Source organism: Camponotus vicinus, unplaced genomic scaffold (genome assembly GCF_025532165.1).
Source record: "Camponotus vicinus isolate PSW18456_S1 unplaced genomic scaffold, iyCamVici1.0 SCAF_3, whole genome shotgun sequence".
NCBI lineage: Eukaryota > Metazoa > Arthropoda > Insecta > Hymenoptera > Formicidae > Camponotus > Camponotus vicinus.
The window spans coordinates 8,920,482-8,943,390 of record NW_028141967.1 but is presented as its reverse complement, the minus strand read 5'-3'; the positions used below and the strand labels follow the sequence as shown (position 1 = coordinate 8,943,390).

Sequence of the window (22,909 nt, the reverse complement as noted above, 5' to 3'; positions counted from 1 at the left end):
CTCCAACTTAGGCGTTTCCGGGGTCAGCTTCTGAAAACAACACGCCGCTTCACATCATAGGCGTAGCCCAGGTTGGGCTTGGGCTGCTTTATCTTGGATCCTAAAGCAACACGCTGCTAGCGAACTTTAAATATTTTTGAAATTTTTAAAAGCAACACGCCGCTGGCGAACTTTAAACATTCTTAAAGCAACACGCCGCTGGCAAACTTTAAAGTTTCGTAAAGTTTTAAAAGCAACACGCCGCTAATAAACTTAGGCTCACGAATACCAAAGAAGAGATACGTAGTATCAAGAGATAGTCTTACCTACCTACAACTGAAGGAACTTGGTCTTGGAGCACATGAAGTCGGAATCCAAGGTTTGAAGGCACCATGCCGATGGATGCATGGCCGTTGGGACTTAAAACTGCAACGGTCGCGAATGGTCCCTCCAGGGTACCTGCCGTCCCCCTGGAGCAGACTAGGCTTGCCCACGTATCGAGCGCTCTGCGTGGGTTGATTTTTGTTTCTCTCATACTCGTGGGACTAAAATGAAGAAAAATAAATTAAACTTAAAACTAAAAACTGGACTGATTAAAACGACGACGACCAAGCCTAAGACCCCGGACGCGAACATAGAAACAAAAATATTTAGAAGGAGTACTTCTACTCCTCGATCTCCGCCAGCAGGAAAGCCTGAATCCAGGATAGATATAGCCTCTGTGGAGCAAAGAACCTTAGCAACGGAACTGGCTGAGATTGATAGAGATTACTCTGTGGAAGACAATTCGGTTTTAACCGATATTGTTAAGGAAAGATCGGCCTTGGAGGAGTTCTTACTTAATGAGAACAACAAAATTTCTAAAAGTGCTATAAAGTTTATTCTTAGCAAATGGAGCTTCCTTGAAAGCAAACTTTATGCGGATAGACTGGAGATAGAAAAACTTAAAACTACTTACCAGAATAAAGGTCCCTCGAAAACGTACGCTCAGGTGTTGTCCTACCCGGTGGGCCAAGCTGCTCCCGCGATGATACCTGAAACAGAAAAGAAAATTAGAAATGAACATGAAGTTGTCTTAATAAGACCAATAAAGGAAAGAGACAAGAGGAATAATAAACAGTTAAAACAAGATCTGGTAAAGGGGCTGAATGGACTAAGGAATCAATTAAAAGTTAAAGGAATCAGGCAAATAAGGAACAAAGAAATTGTTGTGGAAGTAAAAGACAAGCGAGACGTGGATCTAATAAAACAGACGGATTTGCGTGTTGGACATTTTGTCGGCGCGCGACAAGGGAAGGGACAGCTGGGCACGCCGTTGCCACTCGTTACACCGTCATCGCCGCGCCGCGCTGTCCCTCCCCTTGCCGCGCGCCGACAAAAAGCCCTGACACGCTGGATCATGCGATAACTCGAACGGCCGAATGCTTCTCTCTCTTTCTTTTTCTCTCTCACATACACAGATACATATTTCCGATTTTATTTAAATTTCTATTATTATTACGAAAATTGTAAATGCTATGAGACTTTTTTGTTCAATTTACTGCGCTCCTCACAAGCGCTATATATAGTACTTTGCGACATTCTGTATACATACAATAAAAAGGATATTTGCATATAACTTTCTACAAATTACAATTTATGTACGACGTTTGTTAAATCGATATAATCAAAAACTAACAATATAAAATGTATTATGCAAATTGTTTGATGTAATGTCGTATATTCATAAAATCTATAAGTAATATTTATAAATATTTTCACAATATATTTTTATTATATGTATAAAGAGACATAGCTAATGAGAGCAATGATAGAATTGTATTTAAATATGTATGCAATAAAGACAGATCTGTACTCTAAAATCGTTGCTTGTGCGAGACGATGGAGCAGTAGAAATGCAACATATTTTTTGTTTCAATATAAATACAATTAAACACAATACAAAAAAAGCTTGTATTTCACATTGCTCTTTTTAAAATATGTATGTCTTTCTACTCTAGATAATACTGTCGGTAACATAACTATAAGTGTTGGTAATATACCGACGCATTTAGTTATGTTAAAATGAGGGCGCCTACCCGTCGGAGTTCGGCCGCGACTCCGGCATCCTCTTAAGCCCGATCCAAATAAAGTAAAATCCATAGCCGAATTTCCTGTACCAAAAACCGCGAAAAATATTAAGCAATTTTTGGGTTTAGCCAGATACTACAGACAATTCATTCCAAATTTTTTTAAAACCGCTAAACCACTAACCGACTTATTAAAGAAAAATAGCACTTTTAATTGGCAGTTACATCAAGCAGAAGCGTTTAATACATTAAAACTCTCCTTATGTTCCGAACCTGTACTTCAATACCCTGACTTTACTAAACAATTTATCTTAACTACCGATGCATCCGGATATGCTATCGGAGGAGTACTCAGCCAGGGACAAATTGGGAAAGACTTACCAATTGCTTATACTTCTCGTATTTTAAATAGTACTGAACAACGTTATTCCACAATCGAAAGAGAATGCTTAGCAATAGTCTACTGCACTAACCATTTTCGACCTTATTTATACGGAAAAATTTTCACCATCGTAACCGATCATAAACCGTTAATCTGGCTTCATTCAATTAAAGATCGTTCCTCCAGATTATGGAAGTGGAGAACAAAATTGGCCGAATATGAATATAATATACAGTATAAAAAAGAAAGTTTAAACCATAATGCCGATGCCTTATCTAGAAATCCTCCTGCTAATTGTGTTGTACCCTTCTTCATTGCTAATAACCCCGACGACTTCTCTAATGACTCTATTTCCTCCGAACGTAGATCTGATATAATTGAAGATGCATTATCTCCACTATCTGAATTCTCTCCGTACGACTCATAATCTGAAAATAATGAACCCGTGTTAGAACAATCGAATATAGTAATACAAGAATATTCAAGCGACGACGAGGAGGATAATGATGAGCGGATGGTTGACAATTCAGATTATAGCGAAAATCACATATACGAAGAAATTTTCGATATTAACGAAGAATTCCAAGATATCGATCAACTTGTCATTACTGAAAACCGAGATAGCTTATTAAAACAGGCAGATAACCATGTAATTTTCATTTATTTAAACGGAACTCCTTTTGATAATGGTGCCAAAGAATATCAAACAGCTAATTTATTACCAAATTATCAAGATCTTACTCATGAGAGAGCTAATGTGAAAACTTTCGGTCAAAGAACTCTAATATCACTTCCAATTAAGCTTGATAATCGAACACGTGTAGAAGCTCAATCGTTGGAAAATTGCATACAATCACTTTAGTGACTGAATTGCAAATAACCTCATTCAGTATTAGTAAAACCGATCACTTTGATGATTTACCTTGGCATCACATAATAAGTCGAATTCAGGCATATTTAAGGGAATTACCGCTTTGCATTACTATTTGTAAAAATTTAGTACAAATTCCTCCCGCCGAACAACGGGAAGCATTAATAATAGAAAATCATGCATCAGCACACGGTGGTCATAAAGGCATTACTAAAACGTACAATCGATTAAGACCTCATTATTATTGGAGCACCATGAAGAGAGATATACAAAACTTCATTCAAAAATGTCGTCAATGTTAATTAAAGAAATTAACGCGGATTAAAACAAAACAGCCTATGATAATTATAGATACTCCCGGTTCTGCATTCGATAAGGTATCTTTAGATATCGTGGGCCCCCTTCCTATTACAACCTCCGGATACCAATATATCCTAACTATGCAAGATTTACTAACAAAATATTCAATAGCCGTTCCATTAAGAGATGCAATTTCCTTATCTATAGCTGACGCTTTCGCGAAAAATTTCATCTGTATATACGGAGCCCCTAAAGCCATTCTTACAGATCAGGGAACTAACTTCTTATCCGCCTTAATACGAAATTTAACTAAAAAATTCAAAATCCAACATTTTAAAACCACTGCTTATTACCCACAATCTAATGGCTCGATCGAAAGATCACATCACGTATTAATAGAATATCTAAAAACTCAAATTTTAAAAGAAAAGGAATGGGATAATTATATTAATATGGCAATGTTTTCATATAACACTAGTGTCCATGAAGGAACCAAATTCTCACCTTTCGAATTAGTCTTCGGTCATATAGCACGACTACCTTCTGCCCATGCACCAATCGATATAAATCTTGAACCCACTTACCAGGACTATTTAATAAATCTGTTTAATCAAGTATGTGACCTGCAAAAAGAAGCACGTCAAAATCTTATAAGATCTAAAGAAAGAAGTAAGCATTATTATGATAAAAATCTAAACCCTCAAAACTTTCGTGAAGGCTCATATGTATTTTTATTAAAAGAACCCGCAAAAGGGAAATTTTCCGACCAATATACTGGTCCTCATAAAGTCATAGAAATTTTTTCTCACGGAAATGTTAAAATTATGGTCAAGAATAAACCTCGAATCGTACACATTAATAAACTAAAAATTTCTCATATCGAACCAGGATGAAAAATTAATATACTATCTTTGATTTCAGATGTATTGGCACCGCCAACTAAAGCATTACCTTCTTTAACCACATATCATCTTCGTTTCTCCTATTGCGTTAAAATCTACTGTTATCGCAAAAGGAAACACAACTTCATCTTGTATCAACTCCATTATAACAGATCCTGTAATGCCCATGCTAGATTATTTTTCCTTCCAATGTATTGTCACCTGCTCTTAGATAAATCACCACACCAATGATTGTTTACGATAACTGCTCACAATCCATTATTACTTTTAGATCCTTACATGAACGCCAGACTTGTTACCTAAAACATTTAATTTCCCTCATTACCGCTTAAAATCAAGAAAGAAACATACATTAAAGAATAATCAATTTTGTCCTTCTGAAAATTTTAATAAGAATTTTGAAATGTGCATAGCAAAAAATTATAAATATACACCGCACCCTCTTTTAATTTCTTTTCCGAACTTATATGAAATAAAATGTGTGCGCACCCCGACTTCGCAATTCACCAAACCACATAACAGAATTTGTAATAAATGTTACGAAGCTAAAAAACCGCTTGATTATGAATCAGAAGTACTTCATGGTTTTCTGGATGGAAATTTGACTCCTTACAAATGCAGTATATGTAAAAATGAAATAGTGGAAATGCGTTCAATCTTACAATGCGACGATTGTTTTAGATCTTATGTACAATTTATTATCGATTTCAAAAAATGTAACCCTAATGACATCGCACTCTTATTATATGACGTCAAATCACACAAAATCATATATCTTTTTGTTTATAATGATGAAACTCAATCCACTTCTCAAATTTCGGAATTCGAATCCCCACAATTATAAAATTCTAAATAACATAACTACAAAATCTCGTAAGATTGAGATGAAGAAACGAAAAGAAGAATGTGAGAGCGACGATTGATTGGAGAAAGCATATAAGAATGAATGTGGCGCGTGTCAAGTTACAAGTGTTAAGCCGTAATACTAACAATGAAAGGAAAGGGTCTAAGATATAAACAAAAGGATAAACATTTAGAGAAGGGTCAGTACGTTACTGGGAAGCTCGAGGGAACGTCACAAGGAAATAAGGCGTGAAATCATCAGGTAAAAATGTGCATCCCAGTAGCGTATAAACCAAAGATTCACAAATTACTACGAGATTACCCGGAGTTGTACGCAGTAAAATGCGTACAAAGAATTGGATGACAGATGATGCGCTCTAGGACCATATACTGTGCTGATTGTCCCGTTCACCCCTTGCTTAAAACTCTCTCAGCACCTCTTCATAGCCATGAGTTCATTGAAGGCTCTATCGCAGAGATTCGATGTACAGCATGTAACAAATCCCTGGAAACAAGAATCCAGTCAGTCTTTAGGTGTGAGCAGTGCTTCTCTGCGTATATAAGAGAGTACCGCCTATTAAGTGAAGTAGACTACTATGATATGGATAACATAAGTATATTCCGCTATGATGTAAACGCCAACCGCACCGTTAGAATTAGGAGTGTTACCCGAGCTTCCTCCTCCTGAGAACTTAGACGAAATTCGGGAGGATATCTTAGAACCTTATTATATGACATAATCATTATTATTAAGTACTATATATATTTTCGCATTATAATCAATTGTAATTAAGGTAATCAACTCTTACATATACATACATGAAAAATAAATAAATAAGAAATAATAATAATAATAATAATAAAAATATACAAAAACGCCCATTTAAATTCTTAGAATAAGATAAAATTAATAAAATATATACATGCACGTATTCCAATATTAACTGCTTAATACCTCATTTATTAATAATTAGACAAATTTAATAAGTAATAAATTCGATATAGTATTAAGAAATATATATAAGAGGAAAACTACTACAAAATAAAAAAAAAGGGAAATAGGAATAATAATTAAGGATAAGTATGAGTTATAGTTCATAAGTTACATAAGTGTATTGTATAATTACAGAAATGTTAGAATACCTTGCGATAGTGATCCTTGTAGCGGCCACCAATGCCCTCATTGGATTTGATTGCGGCGGACAGCATCTAAATATTACTTCAGTATCCTTGCTAGATGTTGGCGAATGTAATCTCGATTATCGAAAACCTAACGCAAGCGATACATACGTTCAACTCTTGCAACTCTCTGATTACAATCATGCTGAAGTTATCCAATGTAAGGTCGAAATATCGCGAACGATTTATTACTGCGGAATGCACTCACATGTCTCTGTAGTTCAGAATGGAAGAGCGGATTATATTCACGAAACTGGATACACGCAGTGTTTAAGGATGTTCCAGGATGGAACGCTCTCTCTAGGAGTTGGAAACTTCGTGTATGGACTAAAGGCCAACTAGATTACTTATCGCAGTCTCACCCTAGCAGGACGTCTCAGTAACGATGGAAGCTGTAAGGGTACTCAGTATTCCGACCCCTACGGAACCTGGGACGACGTCGTGGTTCAAGCCTCAGTCAAAACATCCATGAAATCTTCACACGTTCCTGTGCAATTAAATTCCGGGAAAATAATATTAAAATCCGGAACTGTATGTACGTTCAGTGAAAGTTTCTGTATTGATTCAGATGACGGATATACTTACTGGAAACCTGTGCCTACGTCATCTTGTAATTTCCATCAATACGATGTCCTTTACGAAGGCCCAGCAACTGTAATCAAGGATGATATGACCGACTCTTCGTCCCCAATCATCTATAGTTTAACGACACAAGATATTACCTTTGCCCTCACCAAATCCAAAGAGCAGCCTTTGTGCGGATACACCTTACTGGGCACAGAACATCCAAAATTATTCATTCTTGAAACCAAGGAGGGAAATACTTTCGTCCATCGAGGCATCATTCCGGTGGACAACTTAGACATCTTCGCCTACATGAACTCTAAATTCGTATACGTAGAGAAACATGTTCGCCATCAAATGACTTCCTTGTATCATAATGTTATGCAACAGAAATGTGAATTAGAAAGACAGGTTATAACTAACGCCTTGTCATTTGCCACCCTTCAGCCAGACGAATTTGCATATCGATTAATGAAAGGACCAGGCTACATGGCAGTGACGACTGGGGAGGCTACACAAGTTATAAAGTGCATACCTGTGGACGTTATAATAAGGAAAACTAAAGAATGTTATACCGAGTTACCTGTAACTGTACGTAACTCCTCATTTTTCCTTACTCCCAAATCCCGAATAATTACCAAATTTGGGAATCAAAGAGAATGCAGTTATGAATTACCCACCATGTATCGCATCGAAGACACCTGAGTGCAGTTCACACCTGACGCGCAAGTCAGACAATCGGCTCCGCAGCAACTACAACCCATGACAACCTTGTCCTGGAAGTACTTAACACCAGGACCACTCGCTGTCAGCGGAATATACTCTGAAAAGGATATAGAGAAGTTGAGAGATCACATCATGTTTCCTGCAGAGAAACCTGCTCTTCTCAACACCGTTGCCAGAGGACTCACCGGCCATTCCATCAACGGAGATGCAATCTCGATGTACAGCCTGTTCGATGAAGCCTCTCTCAATAAAATAGTTGAGAACACCGCTTCTCGAGTATGGAGAGGGTTCGTCACCTTTGGTTCAGCAACTGCTGGAATATTCGGCATCCTGTTCGTCATCCGCATCGTTAAACTTGTGGTTGATACAGCTATCCACGGATACGCCTTGCATACCGCATACGGATGCAGCATGCATTTACTCGGAGCTATCTGGGACTCTGTCACACATCTGTTATTGCACCTGGCACGTGGACCCGTTGACAAAAGGGACAACATCCAAACCAACGAAATACCGACTCAGACTCCGACTGCGCCTGAAAAATTAACAACAGAGGAGATCCCGGAAATAAACAAATCCACCGACGCTGTCGTCGAACCAGTAACCTCAACTTTCGAAATTTATTCGTACCAGACTCTAAGTGATCGATTAAAGACTCTAGAACAAATCCCTACGAGCACATCGGAATTTGTTCTTAAATAAGGGGGAAAGTGTGACGTCCCGCCATCTTAAAATTACTAGATTTAGTTACAATTCGCTTACCCACCTTATTTCTTTGCTATATCCATGGAAGAATGAATATTCAATTCTATTATTCGTAATTCAATTTTACTCACTATTATCAATTATATTACTATTAATTTTAATTCTAATATATGCGCATACGAATTCTAACGCTTAAAATATCAATTATAATATTTGCTTACCGTTTTATTCTACAGGGTTATTTAGCCTGCTAATTAAATAAGTACTCCCTCAATCAATGTATAATGAGGACTTTATATACGCGCTAAAATTCGAATTTAGATTTTAACAAACGCGACCGAAAATATATAATTTAAGCAATAACAAGTAAGGTATTTCAAAGGAACTGTTGAATTGATCTTAAATATGAATAAATACAAATATATTTAAACACTTTGAAATGCTTTATTTAAAATTCATTATGGAATCATAACCAGTGGAAATAATTTTCTCTATACGCTACAACTTAAAATTAATCTATTCTAACTTGAGCCGTAAATTTCTGAACCTTTTCTAAAATATAAAGGAAGTTATACATATAAAATGATTCCGTAATCCTAACACCGCTAATGATAGATACTAAATATTAAATTAAGAGCGCATAGTTTTGACGCGTGAGGTGGTCTAAGAGGAAGTCATAAACATATCGAACATTGATTTCTCGGAGATGTCAACCGACACCTCCGATGAAAGTCGCGTACTACTCTTTGATCACTGCCGCGCTTCTATGAAGAGGATATCTATGTCAAAACAATTGATAAGTAATTCAGTAGTGCTTCCGAGAACGACGTGATCCGATGTAGAGATCACCTTATTCGAGGATTCCTACGGTTAAAGATCATGCAAGGAACAACGAAATCGCCAGTATATAAACCCCGGATTCTAGGCGCGAGCGATTCATTCTATCATTAATAATTAGCCAGTATAGCAGACTCGCTGTTAGTCGTTATTTTCGTAATCACTTTGCCGTTATTCTTTATTATTCTTTAACCATTCATTATAACTAAAATTTAATACTTTGTATCAATCTGCTATATCGTTCAGTAAAATTCAAATAAAGAAGTTATACTTGTGCAAATTCACTGTGTCAATCCTTGGAGATTCCCAGACCTTGCTTAGACGAAGGCGATCGAGACCAACCGAAATCGACATCTGAGTGGTAAGTACCAGATTTTTTGTCCCACTTCATTCTTGTCTATTCAATATTCGTGTGATAATATTCACCTTCCTTGCATTCACAACATTTCCTGAAACAAAACATCGAGGATTAAATAAACAAGCATACTGTCAAGCACTAGCACGTCGCTGGCAGTATTCCTTCCTCTTACTCCTGCACAAATTGTTTTAACTCGTTATTCTATTCTGATAAGCGTCAAAGCAAAAATTAATTAGAACTCCGAAAATCGCCCTCATCAATTGAGCGTCGCAACTTCCCTTCTCCGAAGACTCCTTCATCTCCGGGCATCCTCTGCTATGCCGGAGAACTCCTCACTCTCCAAACTTTATTCTTAAAATTTCAGTACCACATTTTAACCCAAACCCAGATCTCCATCATCTCCGGGCATCCACTGTCATGCCGGAGGCATCCGATATCCTAACCCAATTTGCTTAATCGACGTTTCATTGAAAATACCAGCGATATTTGGATTCGCATAAATTTCTAATCGTTGCTATTAGGATAAAACGTCTTCACACACACATAGGTATAGCGTCTTCGCGGTGCTGTACACAGATTTTATTATCCATTTGCCCATTCTTCCGTCGCTGCCGGGCATCCACGGCCATGCCGGAGACATCCACATATCCTTATAAATTATTCCTCCACTGATGTTTTATCTGAACAAATTACAAGAATAAAGGTACTACGTGCTAATGTGCATTGACGCTGATTCAGTCAAGAATAAATAAAATACCAATTTCCTTAACCAATACTATATTCTACCTGCCTGAAAATATATATATTAACATTAATATTACTTTTTCTTTAATGGTAAACCCACCGTCAGAATTCAAGAAAAAAAGCCATAGAGCAGGAAAAATAACCCGCGAATATCGTGACGCTTCTCGATTCCGTCGGATCAAGAGATTAGAATTGAACTCAAGGCGTAATCTTGTCAAATCAGATAAAAGGGTTTTCCTTCCAGAAAGTTTTATCTCCGCTTTAAGGGTTAAGGCTAAATTCCTCTTTTACTTATCGGAAAATTTTAATTCACAGAAATTTCCTCGAGTAGTTACCTCAAACATAGAATTTGACTCTTTCTATAACTATTATTTGGAAACTATAAAAAATAAAGATAAGATTGAAAACCCTTCATTAAAATCAATAGATCTGTTAACTCAATTAAAATCTCAGTTACCGGAGAATTAGTGTGAAATAGAGAGTTACTTACAGACTCTCCAATGAGGCCTTCTTGCAACGATAAAGATTTTTTCGCCTTAACAGACGAAGAGCAAGCTCAAAAAAAAAAATTCTCGATATACTCTTGGAATTCATAGATCAATATATCGCAGGTAATATCGATATCGATCAGTTAATGGATTTGATAGAAAATCTCGAAATCCCATTTTAATAGATATCCATATCCCTTTACATATCCATATACATAAAATTATTTCAGCAGTCACGACTCATTTAACATTACTCCATTATAGAGTTTCGCGGCTTTCTTATATTTTTCTGTAATCGACAAGTCAGATCCTCGCTCTCGGCATCCCCAAGGTATAGCCGGTGTACGCAGGTTGCCTTGAAAATAAAGAGAGCGCACTTTTCTCTGGAACTGAGGCATCTAGGGGAAAAGTTGGTCACTGAGACGTGACACTGGCACTCCTCAAAAAGGAGTATGAGAGGGTCGCGGCGGAGAGGGACGTCCTCGCGGGACGCTTCGAAGCATCCCTCGGGGCTACCGCGGGGGGCGTCCCCTCCGCCGATGACATGATGGGGGAGTTCACTGACGAGACGGTGGACTCCCTCCTCAATATTATTTTGGGAGAGATGGAGGCCGTGGAGCATGTCGCGGAGCGCTCGGGCTCCTTGAGGGTTTGCATCCTCAAGGGTAGGCTCCGGGCGGCTTCGCGGCGTGCGGTCGCGGCCTCCAAACTTCTCTTTACCCGCGCCACCATCAGCGCGGTGGATGACCGGGGAGCGCAGGCCCTCGACCAGACGCGACGCGAACTTCGCGTCGCTCGCGAACTGGCCGGGGAGGTGAAGGACCAAGTTCGTCGCTTGGAGGAGGAGGTGAAGATCCCCAAGGCCAGGGAGACCCTTAGGGCCTCCAGAGCGGAGAGGATCTCACCCCCCCCCCCCCACAGTCTCCACTCCGCTGTTTCTAGCGGACGCGAGGGGAGAACGTATGGAGGTGGAGAGGTCGCCTCTCGAGAGACCACTCCTCCGGGAGGATCCTCCTGTGGAGGAGACCCCTGCCACCGGGAGTCCCTCGAAGGATACCGTTCCGTCGCTCGACCTCATCGAGCGAATTGTGGGGCGGGTCCTCGAGAAGTTACGGCTCCCTGCGGGACCTCCTGGCCAACACTCCACCCCTCCGCGGGATGAACCGTGGAGTAAGGTGATGGGGCGAAAGGCCAGGAGGAAGGCTGCGGCAGAGCAGCCCTCGAAGGAGGCAGTTCCTTCCTCCTCTTTCCTTCCCGCTCCTGGGAAGAAGAAAAGGAAGAGGAAAAAGAGGAAGAAGAGGAAGGGCCCTACCCAGGGCTCTGCCGAGAGCCTTCCCGCTGTCGAGGCGGGTTCAGCCAGCTCTCGGCAGAAGAAGAGAAAGACTCCCGCGGGGGCGGTCAGGGAGCCTCGGACGGCAGCGGTACTGCTGTCGGTCGATCCGGGAGCTGGGACCACCCTCGCGGAGGTCATGCGCGAGACGATGGCGTTGGCTACGGAGATACCGGGGATTTCCTTGGTATCTCTGAAGAGGGCACAGACGGGTGGCATCCTCCTCCAATTTCCTGGAGGGCAGGGCCACCGCCTGGCCGATGAGATTGCCGCCAAGATGCGGCGAGTCGCGGCCGAGAAGCGGGGTGTCCGGGTCGCCCGGCCCATGAAGCGTGCAGAATTGCGCCTTCATGGGCTGGACGACTCGGTCACAAAGGAGGAGGTGATTGGTTCCGTCGTGGGGTTGACGGGCTGCCGCGCCGAGGACCTGGCTGTGGGAGAGATACGTTCTCTCCCTAACAGACTGGGCTCGGTGTGGCTGCGTTGCCCCGTGGCGGTATCCAACAAACTGTTGGAGGAGGGGAGGTGGCGCATCGGGTGGGCCACGGTGACGGCGAAGCCGCTGCCGACCCGCCGGATGCGCTGCTTCCGGTGCCTCGAGGTGGGGCACGGAGCGGCAGGTTGTCAGGGTCCTGACAGGAACGGTCGCTGCCACAGGTGCGGCGACCGCTCCCATCAGTCGAGACAGTGCTCGGCGGGGAGGCCGAAGTGTCCGCTTTGCGCGGAGTTCGGCCTCTCTGCCGAGCACTCGCTGGGTGCGGCCGCCTGCGTGCCAAGCAGGCGTGTCGCGCAGCGACGTTTGGCCGCAAAGGCCAGGGAGAAGAGCCGGGGAACAAAACCCCAGGAAGGGGACAAGACCCCGATGGATTCTGGCAGAGGGAGTAAGGGGGGCCCGCGCAGGGCGAAACCCTCCGAAACCCCTGCTCCAGCAGGGCCCGCGGGGGAGGAGAGGGGGACCCGCCCGAAAGCGGGAGAAGGTCCCTCTTCCTCGACCCTAGAGAAGGGCTCCACCGACGCCGAGGGGGGCTGCTCGGGCAGGCTTTCCTTGAAGAGGACGGTCTCCGAGCGGTCCCCCTCCGCCCAGCGTCGGAAGGAGTCTGACGGGAGTGCAGCGGGGCAAATGCTCCAGCCTCTCGCCCCGGCGAAGAAGAAGAGGGACCGGAAGGGGCGATTCAGCACGCGTTAGCTGGATTGCCTCTTCCGCTCCCCTTCGAGTGAAGAGCGGTGTTCCGGTACCCCGAGGAGGGGGGGCCTTAAATGGCCCGGGCCAGGCTCGTCCCCGAGGTAATGCGATACCACGGTACCCGGGGACAAGAGAGCGGCTGAGGCAGCTAGGGAGGTTGCGGGACAGGGGTTTTTAGTTGGTATACCCTGCACTCCTTGGAAGAGGGACTAGCTCTCTTCCAAGGGCCGGGGAGTCCAACACTACCCCCGATGCGCCGAATGCATCGGGGGTGTGCGTAATGCATTTTCCCCTGTCTTTAAACAAAAAAAAAAGGTGAACCTGCGGAAGGATCATTAACGTTCCGGAGGTCCTGCTCTGCGTCGATTCTTTCGGGACGCGCGCTCGCAGCAGTCGGCGACTGAATGGACGAGAGAGAAACACGTCTAACACACAGAGACCGGGAGGAAAGAGAAAAGAGGAATTGACGGATCGTGTATAAAATCGCGTCGACGCGCGACACGACGTCCGGACGCGCCACGCGCGCGGCCGCGCCTCTGCGACAAGCAGCAGCGCGCGCGCCGGCTTTCGCGCCTCGTGGTGGTGTCCGACGCGGTCGTCGTCGACGTCGCTCGCGTAGAAGATGAGAGCATTTAACAATATCCGAGACGCTCCGTCTCTCGCTTCACGCGGTGTCGCCGTCGCGTTCCGCTCGCGCGCCCGTTGAACTTTGAAATTCTCAAATATTCGACGAAGAAATATATATGCGATACGGAGTGCCAAGACGCTTGACGCGATCACGCATCTCGCCACGAGCGGAAGCGTCGATTCGGCGTTAGCGCGAGCGAACCGGTGGTAACCTACGTCTACGCGTTCACTCTCAACGTACTACGTGCGTGCCAGCACTCGTCGTCGTCGTCGTCGTCGTCGCTACGCGCCCTCCCCGCTAATGAGTGCGCCATCCCGGCGCGCTCGGGGCAGAGGCCAGCGTGCGACGCGCGCCGCGCGAGAAGCACCGGCCGAACGTGTGTGATGAGGTGTGTGGCTGGCGGGCGAGAGGACCATGGTGGTCCGATGGTTTATTCAAAGAACTTTCCGCCCCGGTTCTTCCCCCGTCGAACGGGGGAAGTGACGCTCCGATCGCGAACCAACTTTGTGTCGTAGCCCAGGGATACAAGATTGTCTTCGCAAGCAACATGCAACGCGTAGTGGAGAGGGTAACGGAGATGTGAGCGTAACCGTACGTGTGAGCTCGGCGCTTCGGCGAGCCTCGGATAGAAGAAGAGGACAGAATACAGTTCTCTGTCTCCTTTTTACCAAGCAGGCAACGAAAGCGACGGGCGACGCGCCACGCGGGACGCTGCTCGCTCTTCGATATCTTAATATGTTTCTCTCTCACAGCTCTTCTTTATGTTTTATATTTTTGTTACAAATATATGTATATAAATATGTACATACATAAACGTGTAATATATTTATAATATATATATTATAATACATATATATACACACACACACATACACACGTTTTGTAATATATTAAATATAATTAATTTTTTTATATATTTAAAATATGAAATTAAGAAAAATAATGAGTGCCGATTTTCCACACCACCCATGAGGTATCACCAATGGCGCGTTAGGTTTTTTATGTGGACCTTCACCTGGAGCCCTATTATACCACATTGCATTGTGTTATATTTTACAAGTATGGTGTCTGTTAGACAGGCAAGATGCTTTTTACAAGCGTAATGTCTTTAATAAATTTACTATTTATGAGATGAGGGGCCAGCTACGTCAGTATCTGCAGCATGTAACCTTAAACTACTTTTATTTTTCTTAGTAGCTGTAGCATAAAATTTATCCGCTGACATAAGATAAATGCTTTTTGTCAATTTTCATTTTTATAGCTGTTTCGCTTCTCGTTTTTAATGCCGATTTAAATACACAATTAGCATTAACAGTAGTTGACGAAAACTTGTTACGGTTTTTCGTTTTTAAATTATTTAAAAGAGAAAACATTCTTTCTGGATCGGCATTTAAATTTGGAAGAGATCTTATAGTACTATCTTATAGTACATTTGTTAAATTAGGATATTTAGTAAAATTATTGTGTCGATTTTGTAAAATTTTTTTCCACATGCTGTCGAAATTTAATTTAGAAAAGCTTTGTTTTTCTTCCATTGTAAAATCTAATGGTAAAGCAATCCATTCTTTTTTTAAACCATTTTCATCAAAACCGCCAATAGTTTTAGCTATAAAAGAAACATCATTGAATGATGTTTCTCTATTATTATCAAATAAAGTTATGTATGGTCGAAAAACTTGTAACTTTGATAAAAACATGTTATTTATAGGTAATCTTTTACGAATTTCTTCCGCAGCAGTCACATAAAATGTTAAACAGTTCTCTTGAACAATTCTAACTATGTTTATGTGACCTTTAAGTGTTAATTCGTTTAGATATTCTTCACATTCTGATCCCAAAATAATTTCATTTATAACTTTTTGATTTTCTTTTAGTGAGAATATAATATTTGTAGAAAATGGTTTTAAATATTCTTCTTTTAAAAAATTTCGACAGATTTGGAAAAGAAAGTTTCTAGATTTTGGATGTAATAAGTGAATCCTTGTTTCTAATGCTTGAAAGAATGCATTAAATGCATTAAAGAAATTTAAAACGTATTGTTACGTCCGATGGACGTCGTGATTCTTTTCTTTCTTTGAAGCTATACAAAAACTATACGATAACCATGTGTGCGGGTAACTCTCGGCGATATCCCAATCAAGGAAACGAAAAATAATAAATGAGCCTAGACTACGCGGATAGCATGTCATTATAAATAAAAAATTTCCACTAAAATAAAGAACTGTAATAAAATCGAACTCGCATATGTTTACAGTTGGGACGTCCGTTAGAACCATTGGAACTCTAGAAACAAAGCGATTCTTCTTAAGAATCGCACCAACTATAAACATATGTATATCTAACGCTTGCAGCGGATATCTGAGACCGAGAGACTCGAAGCAAAAAATAAACAAGAAAAGCTAGAGCTAAGGATGGTCAGTCGTTGGAACCTAGAAATTTTAAACAAAATCGGAACCAGAGCTGCAATAAAAATTTTATAGCGCTCCACACGTGGAGCTATGAAAACAGAAACCCTTCAGGGCTGCAGAATCTTAAGCGGGCAATCAAAAAAGGGGAAACTAAACAATTCGCCTGGCCACCTTTAAGCGCTAGCCGAAACGCGAAAAGACTCTCGCAAGTCATAAAATCTGTCCGCTAAGCTCCCACTCTCTGCTGGATAGAGCCAAATTTTGGAACCAAAGAGCCAGCCTATTACAATCTTAGAACCGCCTTTCCCTCCAAAATCAGCCTCCTTGTTCTTAAGAAGGGGGCAACTGAAATTATCTCATTCGCCCAAAAGGGATTCCCACTATCCAGAAAAGAGGAGGAGCAATGACTTTAAAACTCGAGCGCAAGACGCGAGACAGTCTTTCCGTACTCAAAATTTTCCGGCAACTGCCAGTACTTTCTCCGCAGTTTGTGCGTCGCGAGTTAAATTAACCGATCAAAAAACGCGAAGTGCATGAAGTGAACGGAGTCCAACATCAACTGAGCCACCTATTCTCCAGCATTGGGGCCACCCAACTCTTCGACCGCGACTAGAGACCCGTCTTGGCTAAATCGTATATATATATATATATATATATATGTATATATCAACGCTCTCAATAAGTAGTAAGTCTAAATCCCCTCTCAGTCCTTATTTCACCTTCCCATTCGATTGAGAAACGATCTTTAGGTAAGGTTAAAGAGTTTGAATTACAGATCTTTAAGATAATAAGAGTCTAATCAATAATACTCTCGATCAGTTAAAATTCCATAGTAACCATCAATAGTAATTTATCATTAACGGTTCAATTCCCCTCTCCATATAATTCCTATTTATTCGTTCTGGATTTCAGAATTGGAATCCACGAATATTCCTCTTATTTATTCGTTCTGGATTTCAGAATTGGAATTCGCGAATATTCCTCTTATTTATCCGTTCTGGATTTCAACATTGGAATTCGCGAATAAATCACTCGAGATTCTTATCCATTCGTTCTGGATTTCAGAATTGGAATTCACGAATATTCCTCTTACCTATTCGTTCTGGATTTCAGAATTGGAATTCACGAATATTCCTCTTATTTATTCGTTCTGGATTTCAGAATTGGAATTCGCGAATATTCCTCTTATTTATTCGTTCTGGATTTCAGCATTGGAATTCGCGAATAAATCACTCGAGATTCTTATCCATTCGTTCTGGATTTCAGAATTGGAATTCACGAATATTCCTCTTACCTATTCGTTCTGGATTTCAGAATTGGAATTCGCGAATACTTTCCCACTCTCCAAAGATTCTTTAAACCAATCTATCCCATTAGTTTATTTTAAATTTTTTTTCTCTCTTTCTTTTCTTTCTCAATATATATATATATTGAGAAAGAACAAATAATTATATACACACACACATATATATATATATGTGTGTATATAATTATTTGTTCAAATTGTGACCGGATATATTTCAAAAGAAAAGATTGAACGATAAATAAACCTTAAAGATCGTTTCTTGATAGAGACCTAATATATCTGACCAATCATCTGTCTTCATTAATAATTACCGTATCTAAATCGCGTATCTTCAATCTTGTTAGTATCGCCTCGCAATTCGCGGTCAAACATAAAGCGTTGGCGGAATCGCCGGAACAGACGTTAAGAGAGGGGTTGGCTCAACCTATCTCAGCGTCCATTATCGCCCATCCAACAAATCATTCAACCACCGGTATAGGCATTAATAACTCGTCAAAAGACTCTAACACACACCAACCCCCCTCAGTCCTTGCACCGAATTATTCCCCTATCTCCACCCCGGAACATTCCTCGATTTCCCCCGACACACCTGTTCCGGGCCCCGCGCCGTCAATTGCGTCAGGCCCCAGATCTCCTACCCCGACTCCACCGGAACTTTCTCCTTCACCAGCTACTCCCTCTACCCTCGCTTTTGAACCCTCTCCTTTGTCTTCTCCCGCACCCTCCTTGGAATCTCCCTCTCCTTCCCCCATACCTGTTATCACCCTTGATTCAGACCCTCCTTCCCCTTCCACCCCCTCAGAGTCTTCAGAATTCGGCGAGGCTCTGGAAGATTTCGCGAGAGATCTTCCCGACCTTGAAGAAGATTCCCACGACTCCGACTTCCCTGCCGGTTCCCCGTCGGAACATCCTCACCATAACGAAACACCTGAACCTCCCCATCCTGATTCTTTAAATTATTTCTTATCTCAGTTCCCCTTCTTCGATCTCCCCATGCCTGAAGGAACATTCTGCGTGGACCCAGCCCCAGTTCGCCATCAAGACCTATTTAATATCATAACCACCGCCCCTCCCAATTCCGTCATCCCCTGGTATCTCCCGGGTTATCAACTTCCCTTAGCTGTCCCTATCCAAGCCCTCTGGAGGAGGTTTCCCCCTTCCACAGCTAGGATTGAAGAACTCTGACCCTTCGCTTTTCCCCCTAACCTAATAAATTTGTACATAATTCCCCACTTCCTGTAACCTACACACGCATATCCGCAAGCGACGAACTCTATACTTCCTTTAATGAGTAAACGTTATTCACATTTTTATTACACATTCACTATTATTTTGTTTTAAACCTTATATTATATTAATTATATGTATGTTGTATTAACCAGTCAGAATTTAACTCTTAACGTAAATTCTTCCCTGTATATTCTGACTGATGACCTCCGAACGATTGTAACACCCGCGAGAACATATACATTCAGACACAAATACCCACTCACGCATAGCTATAACTGTTAAGATGTATTTTTCTTTCTTTATTTTTGCATAATATATGTATTTTTTCACGTGATGTGTAATTTAATTGTTTAATCCGTTCACTTCCATAAATCCTAAGATCGCACTAGGTCCCATCCCGCGTAACAAGGATTAAATTCCTTTACCAAAAAGGGACCACCGAACGAATAGGCTTAAGAACTCAGCATTAAAGAGACCTTCGGTCGCTAACCTGTGTCAGGCCCTTCACATTCGTTCGGCCCGATCCACACACACAGGTCCGAATAAAGTGTGTCACGGGGTAAGTAAGTTACGTTCTTCCATACAGCTCATCCGTTCCAGGACCTGGACGTAACAGTATTTTAAAAACAGGAAATAAGCTTTCATCTCTACGTTGTCCATCATAGACAATAGATATTCTCCAGAATTTGTTTTTTCACTTACAACCATTTCAGTAAGAAAGTATTTAATTGTATCCCAAGATTCAAGAAGCCTTTCGTTGCATAAATAGTGCGAAAGCCAGTGTGTATCACATAATTTCAATATTTTGCGATTTGTTTCTTGGAAACACTCACAAAATTCCCGAAAAATAGCCGTACGTTTTGGACTGCTATTGAGATAAATAGCAATTTTTTTTAGATATTCCTCGCAATATGCAGGCATTTTAGAACAATCAGCATGCGCTGCTAATGCAGAAAAATGGCATGGACATGAAAATGTTAATAAATGTGGACATATTTCTTCCAATGTTTTTTTAAACGATAAATGTTTTCCTGTCATAACAGATGCATTATCGCATGATAAGGCTACAATATTTAAAAACGGTATCTGTAATTTCCACATTTCACATTTAAATGCCTCAAACAACTTTTCTGCGCTTGAATCTTTGGCATCAATATCGATTAATTTAACTAATTGTGAGCGAATAATGTCTCTGGATCAACGTATCGAACAAGAAAAGTCATCCATTTATTATTTGTTACATCAGACGTTTCGTCAATAAAAATTGTAAATTTTGTATTTTGAAGCTTATTGACGACACGATCTGTTTCGACCGGGCACAAAACATTTGTAATAATGTATTTACATTTTGTTCGGCTCATGCTCATGCTTTTTAACACATTAGGATCTTCTCCTATATGTTGAAAAAAACTGAGGATTTCTTTTGCCGTTTGATGCGAAATATTTTTATCAGGACTTAATGCAGCATACCGAATTTCTGCTATTTTCTTTCGCTCTTTAAACGACAAAAGTGAATCATCTACTACGTTTATATTTTCGTTCGTTATATTCTTTGTTTCTGTTTTAATTTTACATATTTCTATATGTGCTTTGGATTCTGCGTGACGATAAATTTTCGGTAAATCAGCAACCATGGATTTATCAGAAAATGAACTAAAGAATAAATTTATGTCATGTGACACTTTGTGTAGCCATGGTTTAAATAATTCAATATCTAGCCAATGTTCTTGAAATTTACATTTTTCTGATGTTTTTTTATCTGAATTTTTATTATCAGTATTTAAAGATGAAGTATTTTCTTTAATATTATTTTTATGACTCGCAGAATTTGCATATCTCAAAACATGTGTATTGCACGAAATATTTTTATTACATATTGAACAATGATACAAGCTCTCATCAAAAGATACTTTGCGTATCCAACATTTAATTCGCTCATCATTGAGCCAATACTCTGAAAAGCTTCGCTTAGATTTTTTTTAATTTATCGCACATTTTTATGAATTAAAAAATAGGCAGAAACAAAGAATTAAAGAAGAGTGAATAAAAGAAGATAAAGAGTCAAAAGGATAAAGATATATAGAAATTTTAAATAATAACTCACAATCGGGATCGTGATAGTCTCTTGAACACCAAGGTTTCACAAGGCACGTATATAAACAAATGAACAAATGCCGAGTGTGCCTCATTCTCAGTACACGAAAGGACGGCGATAATGGATTTGGACTGAACGTCAACATAATGGCTCGTAAGTATATCATTATATATTTGTACACGGTAAAAAACATTTTGTATTTCTGTAGATTTTTCTTGTGTAGAAATTTTTAACATACTCTTATGTTAATGTAACATATTGTCGTTGTGTTATTTTGACTTTTCTGCATTGAGTTAATATTCACCGTTTCTAAGAGTTAAAACAACACAATAACGTTCAAATGTTTCATTTTTGTGTTAATTTTTTACATATTACCTGTGTTATTTACATATTTGCCTTCTGTTAAATTAACATTAAAATTAGAGTGAATAAATTGGGACATGTGAAATATGTTAAATTTAACACAAAATGTTTTACTGTATAAAAAAATACTAAGAAACTCATCTTTTTAATTTTTCTAAATTTTAGAGGAAATCAATGCAGAAATGGGCGCGCTCGCTCTCCAAGAACCAAATATGCAGCAGCTGATGCAACAATTGTTGCATCAACAACAATCCTTCTTCCTCTTTTTCTCCTATATAAAATATAATACAATGCAATGTGGTATAATAGGGCTCCAGGCGAAGATCCACATAAAAAACCTAATGCGCCATTGGTGATACCTCATGAGTGGTGTGGAAAATCGGCACTCATTATTTTTCTTAATTTCATATTTTAAATATAAAAAAATTAATTATATTTAATATATTACAAAACGTGTGTGTATGTGTGTGTATATATATGTAATACATATATTATAAATATATTATACGTTTATGTATGTACATATTTATATATATTTGTAACAAAAATATAAAACATTAAAGAAGAGCTGTGAGAGAGAAACATATTGAGATATCGAAGAGCGAGCAGCGTCCCGCGTCGCGCGTCGCTTTCGTCGTCTGCTTGGTAAGAAGGAGACAGAAAACTGTATTATGTCCTCTTCTTCTATCCGAAGCTCGTTGAAGCGCCGAGCTCACACGTACGCTTACGCACATCTCCGTTATCCTCTCCACTACGCGTTGCATGTTGCTTGCGGAGACAATCTTGCATCCCTGTCGTAGCTTCCCTTTACCGGGATTGCGGCGGCGGTCCGCGCGTACTCGGACGCGCGGCCAAGCTGATCGAAGAGCCACGATTTTCTCACTCTTCGGAGTGGAGATCACGATGGATGAACTGTGAAGCGTTCGACGAACGCGACGAATGAAAAACGATTACCCTGAACGGTGGATCACTTGGCTCGTGGGTCGATAAAGAACGCAGATAATTGCGCGTCAACTTGTGAACTGCTGGACACATGAACATCGACATTTCGAACGCACATTGCGGTCCACGGATACAATTCCCGGACCACGCCTGGCTGAGGGTCGTTTTAACAAACCTAAACTGCTTGCGCCCTTACACAAGCTGACGAGCCACGGCGTAGCCGTGAACGACGAAATGTCATCGGCTGTTGTCGCTGTGCCCCCGTCGCATTGCGTAAACGGCATACGAGCGATCGTTGGACGTTTGCCCGAGAGAGACTAGCCTCTGTGTCACCCTCCCAGTATGTATTGGCGACGGGTCGACGAGAGGCCCTTTGGCGTCGTCTGAAATGACACCGAAGGTGCGTGCAGCGAGAGGAGTTATAAAGAGAAGGAGAGAAGCGCGCGTGTACGCAAAGCGTTTAAAGAATAGCGAAGC

At 40.8% G+C, this 22,909-nt stretch overlaps 1 non-coding gene and 1 pseudogene across 1 annotated transcript; both read left to right on the top strand.

Annotated features, from left to right (window-relative positions):
* The first annotated feature begins 5,795 nt into the window (after positions 1-5,795).
* LOC145968970 (uncharacterized) lies at positions 5,796-8,517 on the top strand (annotated as a pseudogene).
* Positions 8,518-22,441: 13,924 nt separating this feature from the next.
* On the top strand, positions 22,442-22,596 carry LOC145969517 (5.8S ribosomal RNA). Its single transcript, XR_014438140.1, has one exon. It is a non-coding gene; the product is annotated as a 5.8S ribosomal RNA (ribosomal RNA).
* The last annotated feature ends 313 nt before the right edge of the window (positions 22,597-22,909 follow it).